Below are 13,318 nucleotides of genomic sequence, written 5' to 3'. Positions count from 1 at the left end.
AAATCTCAGCTTCCTCACCTCATCCATTTCCTCTTCAACCAGACTCATGGCTCAACTTCCTTCTGCTGCTCACACATGGTTGGGAGTCTTTGGCTCAGGACTGAGGCCATCCATTCATGGCTGCACTTTGGGATGGTTATCCTCTAACATCTCCCTCCTACCCTTCCAACCTCACTGAGTCTAGAGTGGGGGATGTGGCTGATCACAGCCCTGACTAGATTCACGGTGCAGGGTATTCTGTGAGTTCTCCTACAAAGATCCTTCATTCACCTCAGTCTCCCCAAATGGTTACTCTCATGCCCAAAAGTTTTCCCCAAGTGTCCTCTTGATCCTGGGACAGGTCTACCAGTTGCTCAGGGTCTATCTGGTATTTTTTTTTTTCTTTCCAACAGGGAGGTGCTCAGTTGCAAAGAATGTCTGATGGCTGCAAAGTTATGGAAGAAGCTGACAATGCAGTGAGTTGGGAGCATGCGAGACCTGACACAAAGTTGGAGGTGAAGAGGAAAAATGAAGAATAAACAAGAATTCATGCGGAACCCTTTAGCGGCTCCTGCCATGGCTGTCAGCATCATCAGCCCAGAAACCTGGACACTTCTCACTCACACTTAGGACTGGCCACCAAATACCAGATGGAGCAGATCTAGAATCTGTAACACCCCTCCTCTCCATTCCACTCCCATAACACTGCCTTTGTTGTCCTGGTTGATTTTTGCCCAGGCTCATGTAAGAACCTCCAGATGGCTTTCCCTGACTTTGAAGTCATTCCTCTCAACGCTTCCTCCTCAAAGCCTTCAAAATGCTGATTACAACCCTGCCCTCCTTGAAACGCTTTTTTAGTGCCTCAAGCTTTCTCCACTTGGAGTGAACACTGCCATCACTTGAGTGCTTTCCTCCAGATTTACATTCTAGAACTCTACCCATAACTTAATCAATCACAATTGCTTGGACATCGGGCCTGGGTACACACAGTTTGAAAAAGATTTCTGGTAAATCGGACGCATCATTCAGTTGAACAATCAATTCCCTGTAAGGTGAAGGCCACATTCTATAGCATGGCATTGAAAGACCTTTAGAACCAGGCCTGCATTGACCTGTCTCATCAGCCATTCCCCTCCATCCACCTTAGACTCCAAAATACTGTTTTTTGTTTTTTAACACCAGTTTCCTAAGCTGTTATGCTGAGCCATGCCTCTGTCCCTGTGTTCTTATCCACCTGGAAAATGACAGCACATCATTCTCAATCCAGCTTAAGGAGCATTTTGATGAAATCTTCCCCACCTCCCACTTTGGAATTTCATCACTCCACGCCTTGAGCTTCCCGGTTTCTTGATCAAACCAGTTCAGAAATACGGTATTTTAGATGCTTCTGACATTACTGAATGAGGTAAAAGTCTCAAAGTCAAAATTACCTTAAAAATTCCTTAAGTCACTCACAAAGTAAGCAGTTTGCTCTAAATGAGTAATATGTGTGTATAGAATACAATTATTTAGTATTACTGTTTAAACACTAGTTTTACTCAGTAGTGAGCTCACATTATGGGCTTGTAGGGACAGAGACACGGAAGGAACAGAGAATTCCTATGTCCCAATCTACCCCCTTTATAGGACATTCGATCACAGAGGGGAGTGTTTAATCTGTGTTTCTCAAGCGTATTCCATGATAGGAGCAGGTAATATTTTGAAAATGGGCTTGTTTGAGAAACAGCGGGTTAGAGGATGTTAAACAAATTCCTGTTTTAAAGCTTCTCAATTACTTGCTTTTTGCCTCCAGTGTGAATTTGTAAAAAAGGAATACACTTTATCACATTTCCCAAAGTTATTTGATTATAGAATGCCATTTTTATAGAACCAACATTCCAAAGAATACTCTGGAAAGAAATCGGCCTCCTTCATGCCTCACAGCAGTTGTGAATGAGAAGGCAAATGAGACACAGTATTTCTCCAAAAAGAAGGGCAGACCACATCACCCGGTATGGCCTGTCTCTGGGCCATTTTCTAAAGGGACCTCCCCACCTGGAGGCGCACCCTGACACCTTGAACATGCTGTCCAGTTGTGGCCATATCACTTCTCCAGGAGCCACCAAGAGAGGGGCAATAGGGTTGGAATTTCCAGTGGGTTACTAAATTTAATGACAAAAGTATGGTCATTAGGAGAGCCATTGTTTAGCAATTGTTGCCACTTATTTGGTAAAATGATTCCAATACATAAGTATGTTGTTTACTCACACAATAATTTGCATTGATGAAGTTCTCTGTCACTTTGATGTAGGTATTTGTTTTGAGATCTGGAAAGCTGGAGGGTGTGGAAAAGTACAAGTCTTAGACATGCACAAGTAGTTAAGTGCAGATCGATCCCTGTAATTACAGGTGCCTCTGCAGTGTCAAGGGAATAAAGATAAATTCCCCAGTGTCAGGAGAAGCTTCTGTATAGACTGTGGGTAAAATATGTCCTTCCAAAAAATATGGGAAAAAAGACTGTTTAGTGGCCAAAAGGAAATGAGGCCAAATTTAAACTGATTTATGCTGTGCAAAATTAAAATTTTAATAAGAAGTGCAAAGGTGCCTGGGTGGTTCAGTCAGTTGAGCGTCCAACTTCAGCTTAGATCATGATCTCAGAGTTCTTGGGTTTGAACACCACATCAGGCTCTGTGCTGACAGCTCAGAGCCTAGAGCCTGCTTCGGATTCTGTGTCTCCCTCTGTCTCTACCCCTTCCCTGCTCACACTCTGTCTCTCTCTGCTCTCAAATATAAACAAACATTAAAAATATTTTTAAAAAGAAGTAGAAATCCAATGTACTATTTGAATACTAAATTCAGGTAACAATGCTTTCATCGATGAGTGTAGTAAAAAGACCGCAGAGCTGCACGTTAGGAACCCCATGTCAAAGTTGGCTCTGTCGGAAGCTGGATGTATATAACCTTGGAAACGTCACTTAATTTGCCTGTGCCAGAATACTTTTCATTTGCAAAATGAGAGAGTGGAGCTAGTTAATTTCTAAGGTACCTTTTAATTACAACATTTTGTGAATATGAATGATGTGTTGCTTGGATAAAGGGAGAAATCATAAAAATTTTACAGGCAGTACAATACGCTGAACTACTTTGACATGCTAAGCTATACGTTTTAAATAAAACTGCTGTTTAGATTTTTGCTCCATACTCGGCACAGAGCCCAACTCGGGGACTGAACCCACAAACTGAGATTGAGACCTGAGCTCATTACCTGACTGATGCACCCAGGTGCCCCCTAATGTCTAGATTTTATGGAACTTTCTCCTTATGTTTTGTTTAAAAATATAATTAAAATAGTAAAATAGTAATCCCTTCTGAAAACGTACAAAAATAAGGACACAATGAAAAAGAGTTATTAAAGATGTGATGAGAAAAATATTTTTACACAGCAAATATAGTTTTCAGGCCTTAGTTGATTTCTGAAAAAAATTATATCAGTATCTGATACATAAAAACCATCCAAATGGGGAGTCTGCCCTTGGCTGTACAGCATGTGCCATGTTAGAAGCCAAAGAACATGACTGCTTTTCCAAAAGATTTGTTTGCACTGTCTAAAACTTGCATATTTTGACCCTAAAAGTTCTGTGTGATCACATATTTTTATAGGAAGATTTTCTGTTCTTTTCATCCTGGGAAAGCTTGAGACAATGATCACCTCAATACTTTCTCCTAAAAATAACTATAAGAAGTCATTTTCCTGTCGACAGCAGTAGCTTCCTGGTAGTAATCTCCATACTTTTGGAATTGTAGTGTACTTTCAAAAAACTTTTCAAAAACATTAATATATAGTGTAACTTATCAAATACTTAACATTAACAGGAGCAGGGGTGCTCAGGTGGCCCAATTGGTTAAGCGTCTGATTTTGGCTCAGGTCATGATTTCACAGTACATGAGTTTAAGCCCAGCGTTGGGCTCTGTGCTGACAGCTTGGAGCCGGGAGCCTGCTTTAAATTCTGTGTCTCCCCCTCTCTCTGCCCCTCCCCTGCTCATGCTCTTTCTCTCTCTCTCTCTCTCTTTCTCTCTCTCTCTCAAATAAATGAAAACGTTAAAAAATTTTAAAAAGGTAAGAAAGTTACAAAGTTTTCTGATGACTGGTGTATTTTCTGTGGCAATTTACACATTTAGAAAGTATGCATTTGTCATGAGGCGTTAATTCATTCATCTACTATCCAACCATGTATCTATTTATAGCATGAACATTTCTCAAACACTAGGCATGAACTTAGAAGGTTTTCATACACTTTGGCTAGATAACCCTGGAAGTAATTGTTTCAGAATTGATTTGAAAATAAAAAGTAACCACAGATTTGAAAATGAAAAGAAAGAAAAGGAAGGAAGAAGAGAGGGGAGGGGAGGGGAGGAGAGAGGAGAGAAATCCTATCCAAAAATAATTCCTAGTCTTTGGGAAACAAGAGAGGGCTAGAGGATGACTCCTTCATTTGAGGGATGTTAAAATGAGGCCCAGACTGTACAGTGCAGAATCTAGGTCTGCTGTTATCCAGGGTAACACTTTGCACTGATTGTTGACTGAAAGCATGCTATTGCTAAGGTAGGAAAATCACCCCCAATAAACAATGAGCCATAGGAATCAAATGCATTTCAAATAACACAACACACCTGTACACCAAGGAACAGAATATCCTCAAATAGTGAACATATGCTGTTGTGTTTAGGACCAGGAAAAAGAAAATCCAACCAATGATTTTGTGCTGACTGGGATTTTCTCTCACTCTGTGTGTGTGTGTGTGTGTTTGTGTGTGTGTGTGTGTGTGTGTGTGTTTCATTTTTAATGATTGCTTTGGGCCAAGGCCAAATGTGTAATTTTCCCAATAGAGTGGCTCCCATTGTCTAAAACTTGGATACAGTTTACATGTGATCACGTGTTTTTACAGGAAAGTTTTCTGTTTTTCCCCTTTAAAAAACCTGAAACAATAACTACCTTTTCAAAATAGGCAGTATTTCCTATCCTTAGTCACTATCCTCATTTTGAAAATTATCCCTCAATAATTGACTGGTGATAGCAAATAAATTTTGGTTTCCAGACTTCTTTTTTGAGAGAGAGAGAGAGATAGAGAGAGGCAAAATGTGAGTGGGGGAGGGGTAGGGAGAGAGGGAGACAGAATCTGAAGCAGGCTCCAGGCTCTGAGCTTTCAGCACAGAGCCAGACAGGGCCCTCAAACCCACGAACTGGGAGATCATAATCTGAACCAAAGTCCTACTCTTAACCAACTGAGCCACCGAGGCACCCTTAGTTCACAGACTTCTTAGTTTGAGCTCTCTAATGAAATTTTGTGAAAAAAATAAAGCTTCTATTCTAAGATTGAAAGAAACATATATTTTTGTAAGTAAGCATTTTAAAATGACTTTTAAAAAATTCCTTTGTTTTCTCCAATCCTCTGCATCAGTTGTTTCTTCTGAAACAATTTGGATTATTTTTCACAACAAATCCTAAAATAGTCAGACTGTGACAATTCCCATTAATGTAGGTATTCAAACTTATTTTGATCTTTTAATTTTATCTAATCTCTCTCTGTATATGTATAATATATATGTTATATATGTATATATCTGCATATGTTTAGCTTTTGAATCAAGAGAGTAAAGCAATTATGCTTCTAATATGTAATTAAAGAAACTCTAATATGAAACAGTGGGAAAGGCTTGTAGCAAGAAATGACTTATGGCTGTCAGTTCCATGTTGAAAACCATCTTATGATAAAGTATCAGATTAACTGAGGTAACTCTTTCATACTTTATACTTCATTCCCTTTTGCCTACATGCTCAGTGACAGTCTGATCCAAATCCAGTTTCAGGTACATTAGTCATTGCTCAGAGCAGATCTGGAGAGGCTCCAGTTTATCCCTTCCATCCGTCTATCCATCCATTCATCCATCTATCCATCCATCCATCTTGCCAACAAGCCTTATTGAGAGTCTACTATGTATTAGTCACCAAAGTAGTGCTAAGCATACACAACACTGTGAAGAAAATCCTTGTTTGCAAAACCTGAAGAAACAAGAAGGTTTGAAAACCACCCAAGAATTTCAAGCAAAATCAGTGGAGTCTCTGGAGAAATCAGATCAACACGTACCCTAGTTGCATAAAGGACCTAAACTCCTACCATTCATTCAATGTGCTCCTTCCTCCAAATAATGCCTTTCATCAGGAAATGTTTACAGAGTGTCCAGGCAAAATGTTTACAGAGTGTCTTTCCTCAAAACACAAAAATTTCCACAAGCTTTTCTGGGACTGTGTAAGTTGATTATGTATACATTGAAAGCTGTCTCTCTCTCCCTTTCCCCTCAAAAAAATGGAAATATTTTCATTTGATCACCTAGGAGAAGTCTCTTTTATGTTTGCTGATTCCAAACACATTTTGAACTATTACTAGCCTTACATGAATTCCCTTGTGATTTTAGAGTATTTGTACTTCATAAAGGCCTGTGGTTCTCTAAGAATGAGAATGTTAGAGTCATCAAAATGATTGAATACGTTAACATTAAAAAGATTTCTTTTCCTTTCTGTGGCTCTTTATAACAGTCACTTTCTGTTACTGGGATCAAGGAGTTCTAACTGGAGGCAGTATAAAATGTAATCAACTACCATGGCTCTGAAGCCTAACTGCCTTAGTTCAATTCTGGTCATTCTATAACTATTTGATGTTACAGATAAGTCACTAAATCTCTAAATACTTTATTTTCTCTATCTATGAAATGGGAACATTAATATTGCCCAGATTTTATAAGGTGGTATTAAGATATTAATTTAGATAGTTCATAAGAAGCTATTATATAGGCTGACGTAAATGTTAGCCATTACTGTTATTTACATCTTGGACAAAAACATTTGTGGAGTGAGAGATTTGGAACTTGGTTTGTTACACTTGGGGATGCTATAAGTTGGCATGAATAAATATTGTTAATTCCATTCTACTAGGGAAATGACTTGAGCAAAGGAAAACCAAGTGACTGATTTGATTATCTTTACTAAATTAATATGGAATTAAAACCCAACAAGCCATCTCCAAAGCTTTCTCCCTTGGGTCTCTCTCAAGGGGATATTTTACAAACCTGGGCACTTATACCAATGACACATGGATAGACTCTTCGAATGAGTTCAAAGTGCTTCACCCAAACTTGATGTTCACAGGATCATTAATCAATCAATATTTACCAAGTACTGATAGGATATGTGGGATAACTGTCTGCCTTTAATGTGTTTTCTAAACTTTGCAGATAGAAAAACAAAATCAAAATAAGACCTGTTACCTCCAAACCCCCAGGAGGGGTCAATATTACAAAGAAATATTGATTCCTTCCACTACGCTCCTAGTGCCCAAGACTCTGTGCCTTCAACCAGGCACTATCATCTTGTATTTCTATTTAGTAAAGTGTTTAAAGACCTTTATATGTTCATGTCACCTGTTTTCCTTTATCTCCTATAGGTTATATAGCAGATTCATAGAGTTCTAGGAATAAAGTAAGCAGTGAACTTTATTACAAAGCAGGGCTAAGATTTGTCCATAAGATAGCATAATGATAATATGGATATATTATCCATATTATATATATATATTATCCATATCTGTATATGGATATACAGATAGCATATACCTTTCATAAGAGTTAAATACTTTGTTAAATGAAATGGTGATCATGTTTTGATTTGGATTTGGAATAAAAATAACCTTTATTAATACTACCAACACAAAAAAATTTTAATTAAAAATTTTAATTAATCTTCCTTCTAATTGTTTTAAATGTTTATTTATTTATTTTAAGAGAGAGAAGAAAAGAGAGAGAGAGAGTTGGGGGGAGGTGCAGAGAGAGAGAGAGAGAGAGAGAGAGAGAGAATCCTAAGCTGGCTTAGCACTGTTAGTGCAGAGCTCAGTGTGGGGCTCAATCTCACAAACCTTGAGACCATGACCTGAGCTGAAATCAAGAGTCAGACACTTAGCCAATTGAGCCACCCAGGTATCCTGTCTCTGTCTTCTAATCTTAATGTTAAGAGGTTTTAAAGAAAAATTTTCTTTATAAACCTATTATGTTCATTGGTATAGCAGAATACATGTCCTTGACTTCTGTAATTTGGAAAGTCATGTTTCTCCCATCTCATGTCCCTGATAAAGAAGAGAGTTTCATAAATATAAAATAGACAAATGGATTCTAACAGAAATGGCTGCAAGTCTATTTGGTTGTTTAAATTTCCTAATTTCTTTTTTTCATTTTTTTTTTAATGTTTTATTTATTTCTTCGAGAGAGAGAGAGAGAGAGAGAGAGACAGTGTGAGCAGGGAGAGGGCAGAGAGAGGGGGAGACATAGAATCTCAAGCAGGCTCCAGGCTCTGAACTGTGAGCACAGAGCCCAATGTGGGGCTCGAACCCACGAACCATGAGATAGTTACCTAAGCCAAAGTCGAATGTTTAACTGACTGAGTGACCCAGGTGCCCCTAAATTTTCCTAATTTCCTTTTAATGATAAGCGTTTGGAGAATCTCTTTTTTGCTAAGCATTTTCAGCAAATATATCAAAACAATCTACGACACTACCTACAATTTTAAAAGCTACAAAATCTATCCCTGTTCATACTGCATGTCTCCTTTTATGATTCAATCTTCCGTAGTAAGGGCTTGAACACTTTGACTGTGGCAAAAGCTAAGAGATTGCAAGAGTCAGATGTTGTAGTTTGATAATCATTCCAAAAATTCATGCTCCATTAAACTAGATCCAACAGAGAATCCTCAGCCCACACAGCCTATAGACAAGGCAATATGTCTTCTACAGAATGTTTTCCAAGCATATAGCTTCCTAAAAAGTTGCTCATCAATAGTTGGAAAATATTATTTACTTTTTAAAAAAAACCTAATCATGCAAATCAAGAACCAGTCTTCTGATCAATTTCTAGGTGACTGAGCAGACAGAAAGATCTAGGATTTGGTCTTGACTCAGATATTATCTTGAGGAAAATGAGGCACCTTTCTTAACTCCTGTGGATCTAAATTTCCTTCTTTGTCACATGAGAATGTGTGAGAGGACATCAAATTTTGCCTCAACAACATAATTTTGTATACCTTACTTTATGATAGTGATTTTTGTAAGCTCTATGCTGTTTTCAAGGACTCTCACAGCCAACTGTCTCATTTGATCTTCAAAACTGATTTTCAGAAGTAGGTGGAGGAGTTATCACTATTTATTTTTACCAGCAAGTATGCAGCTTTTGATATTCAGCAGGACTAGAGACAGTAGCATCTAAACCACTATCCAGAAAGATTTAGTTTTCAGGAGTCAGGATGAATACTCTATAAAAAAAATTTTCCTGGCCCTGTCAAAGCCTTACCTAAGAGAAAAACCTTTAAAAAAAAATGCCATGTTGTGTGTTTCTGCTGATGTAGTCCCCAGGTGAGAGACATCATGTTGCTTTTAGGTTGAAAATTAAATTTAGTTGCCACTCGGTACATACCTTTTGAGTGAGGACGAGTTTCCCTGAGGTATGTGAAATTTTAAAACAGCACCAGGACTTAGGTAAAACTGGGTTTTTTATTTCTAGTTGTGGAGCTCATCCTTGCAAAATGTTTTTATATAAATTGGAAATTAACCAGTAAAATAGTTTAAAAAGAGGAGAAAAAGGAGACTTTTATTACTGAAAAGGAATATTCTGAATCCAGAGTGGAATTTAGAGAGTCTTTGATATCTCATCAGCTCCTTTACTATAGGAAAACAAAGAAAAACAAGCTCTCAAAAACACGTCTAACACCTTACAGTTAATAAAGTACAACACAGATATGAAATTATTCCATCTTTGCAAACAATCCTGTAAGGCAAAAAATGGTTTTCTGAACCAAGCTCCCAATCATTCTTCATCCCAATTAAGGGATTTCCTGAGTAATTAAGATCCACAGATTATCTAAAGACTCATTTTAGCTATTATATCTAACCTCTTTCCTCAGCAACACCATTCTGAGAGGTGAGAAAGAGAAATATTATACTGTGTGTGTTTGCTCTCTTTCCCTCTCTCTTCCTGCACTTTACCCACACCTCTTCTGGAAGTGTAAAGAATATACAAAGAATGGGGAACACAGCAAGGAAGGAAAAGAAGAAAGATGTCCTGATAATCTAATCAGGTAATTACCAGTTGGCTGCACAATGTCATAAATAATTAAGTCCATATTTGAAACAGAGCATACCATAAAAACTTGATTTCACAACATTTTATCAGTCTGAGTTTTAATTCAGAACAACAGTTTGTATGGTCATTATAATCCATATTTAAGAATTTGAAACTATGCAAAGTGAAATAACACATGCATTTGTCTTGATGTAGATATATTCTATTCTTTCTACTGACATTTAGTAATTCACATGCAGTATAAGGGAAAATGCTCAAGTGGAATTCTTAACTAACCAGAATAGGTCCCTTTCTGCCAGACAAAAAAAAAAAAAAAAAAAAAAAAGGAGAATTTGCTACAGATTCGATATTAGGATTTTCTACTTATAACATTTTGTATTCTAATATTTTAGGATGTGTGTTTTTTCACTATGCATGGCCCCAAAGGCTCTCATTGTGCTAAGTCATTTTCCTTAAAGTTTTTTTTAATTTTCTCAATTTGGAACACTGCCATCAAATATGTTTGGAAGTTGAACTACTTTGAATTTCCCATTCAGAGAAGAGGAAAACTACATGCTTTCCATTAGTTCACTGACCCCCTGACCTTTGCAAAAAACCATTAATTATTCAATATGTACCTAATGAAAAGTAATTTTCATGTTGTAGTTCAAAATATAGCAATTTTGTAATGGGTATAATTTTGAACAGAAATGAAACAATCTCTAAGCATGACAGTGGTCAATAATCAAGATGAAAGTATTCTACTGCCAACCATCATTAAACACAAAAAAAAACCCTCAACTTTTTAATATATTACAAATTCACAGCTATATCCCTCAAAATTAAATTAACCTTCTCTATATCAAAAGAATTCAAAGGTCTTTGGACATATGAGTGTCCAAATTTATGTGACACCAGACACCAACTGTTAGCCTCTGATTTGATGTTGTTTCTTTAATCAATAAAAAGCCAAGACAACATTCCTATCTTTCACCCCAGTCTCTCAGCAGCAAGCTTAAAGAATTTGAAAAACAAACCTCTCATTCACTTTTCTATACAAAGATTTTTCTAGCCACACAATTTATATATGAGTGTCTTCAACAGCAGCTGACGAAGTGGGTTTGTGATAAACTCATACACATTTTAAAGCTGACACATCAACTAAAGTTTATGAATATGGTGGCCTTTTACTTAAATAGAAAGCCAAATAAGAAAGGAAAAGAGACTTTCATTACTTTTCAACACTAAACTTTCTATTACTATGGCCACTTTTTATTTCAGTGGATAAATATTGCTGGCAAGCTATGGTTATTTAGAGTAAAATCCAAGCATAGTCATACGAGTTTTATGCACGTTTCATCTTGAACTGAGATTAGAAAGTAGCAAAATAGGGGGTAGGGGAAAGGTAAAGATCCTGGTACTATTTAATGCTTAAAAAAATCCTAAAGTGATACAAAACTACAATGTTACTGCTTCTCAGGAATTATATTTTTTATAAAAAGCTAGTATAAAGAAAATATCAATCTCTTAAATTAAGTATTTCACAGATGGATTGTACTGTAGGTTTAAAATGACCTGTGTTAGCATCTCAAATGCCACTTTCAATACCTGTGAGACGCATTTTCTGAAGCATAACCATGTACAAAAACTGTCATATTAATTCTAGGCTGTCCCGATGCAATGAGTAAACCACAACGTGGAACTTACCTTATTATAAACAAATGGCAAATTGGAGGCACTTTTCAGCTTGCAGGTGTCTAGCATAGTTGATTAGAAATAAACCAACCATCTTTCATTCCAGTGAGAGAACTGCATATTCACACTTGGCTTTCTTTCCTGAATCCTTGCAGGAGAGGCTGTTCACCTCCAAGGGCTGGTAACAGCCTCTTCGCAGACAGCACTTGCTGCTCTCAACTGCAGCCACTTAGAATGAAAGTAAGAAGAACCCGTGATGCTTAAATACTGTTGCCTCACATTCACAGGATATGACTCAACTCTCTCTCAAACCAGTAAGGGTAGATTTTCCCCCTCACAAAACTATTAGGTTACATAACAATCATCACTTTTGGGGTCCTAAAGTGTTTACAAACTAAAACTGTAAACCTTCCCCCCTTCACCCCCAAACACCCCCCCTTCTCCACTGGGTCAGACAAACGTGCATTTTTTAAGTAATTAATTTCTACCCTGTGGCACAAGCCACCAATGGAACTGAGAATAATATGGCACAAAGAAAACTATCCTGCTTGCTCTCTGCAGTGAATTAATGTAATGTTATTAAATGTGTGTGAACTTGCTAGCATCGCCCTGACAGAGACGTAAAAGAGAGGCACACTAAAGTCACTTTCTCCTCAGTTCAAAAACAGTGTGTAGAACAAAACTCTATTTTAACATGCAAGAAGTGGCAGTTCTATACAACACAACAGAATCTCCTTCACGAGGGAGAGAATGGAAATAGATCTTTGTGGTTTGCACTCGATGATTCCCACAGAAATCCTGTCCCACGCTGTCATTACCTTGTGCCGCTTGCTCTGCCTACCTCTCCAACTCAGAGCCCTCCTTTATCTGTTTTGTGAACATTTCTAAAGGAACATGACTAATGACACAACTCCTTTAGTAAATGTGGCAATTTTCTGTGCTTTCTCCACCACCCACTACCTCTTAACTCTGAGCTGTATTCAGCTTGATCACACATTGAGTTATTATATTTATACACCTCAGTCAATGAATATTATAGACTTATATCCTTGGAGAAAAATCTACTACATAAATTCAGTTGCCATCGGCATAATCAAGGACGAAACGACAAAAAAGCACATGTCATTTAGAGCAAACTGAAACCACCTAGACCAAGACTGTTCCAGAGACATATAAAGTGAGCCACATATATAATTTTACAGTCTCAGTGGTCACATTAAAAAAGTAAAGAGAAATACGTAAAACTAATTTTAACAATGCTTACCCTAATATATCTAAAACATTATAATTTCAACATGTAACCAATATAAAAGTCGTTAATCACATATTTTACAATGTTTATACTAACCTTGGAGAGCCAATGTGGATTTCACATTTATAGCACATTTTAATTCAAACTGGCTACAGCTGAGGGCTCAACAGCCACAAATGGGTAAAGGCTACCACATTTGTCAGCACAGGTCCAGAGTTTGGGGTTCATTCTTCATCCCCAGCTTCCAGATCAAAC

Source organism: Crocuta crocuta, unplaced genomic scaffold (assembly GCF_008692635.1).
Source record: "Crocuta crocuta isolate KB4526 unplaced genomic scaffold, BGI_CrCroc_1.0 scaffold645, whole genome shotgun sequence".
Classification (NCBI taxonomy): domain Eukaryota; kingdom Metazoa; phylum Chordata; class Mammalia; order Carnivora; family Hyaenidae; genus Crocuta; species Crocuta crocuta.
This window is presented reverse-complemented; position numbering follows the sequence as displayed.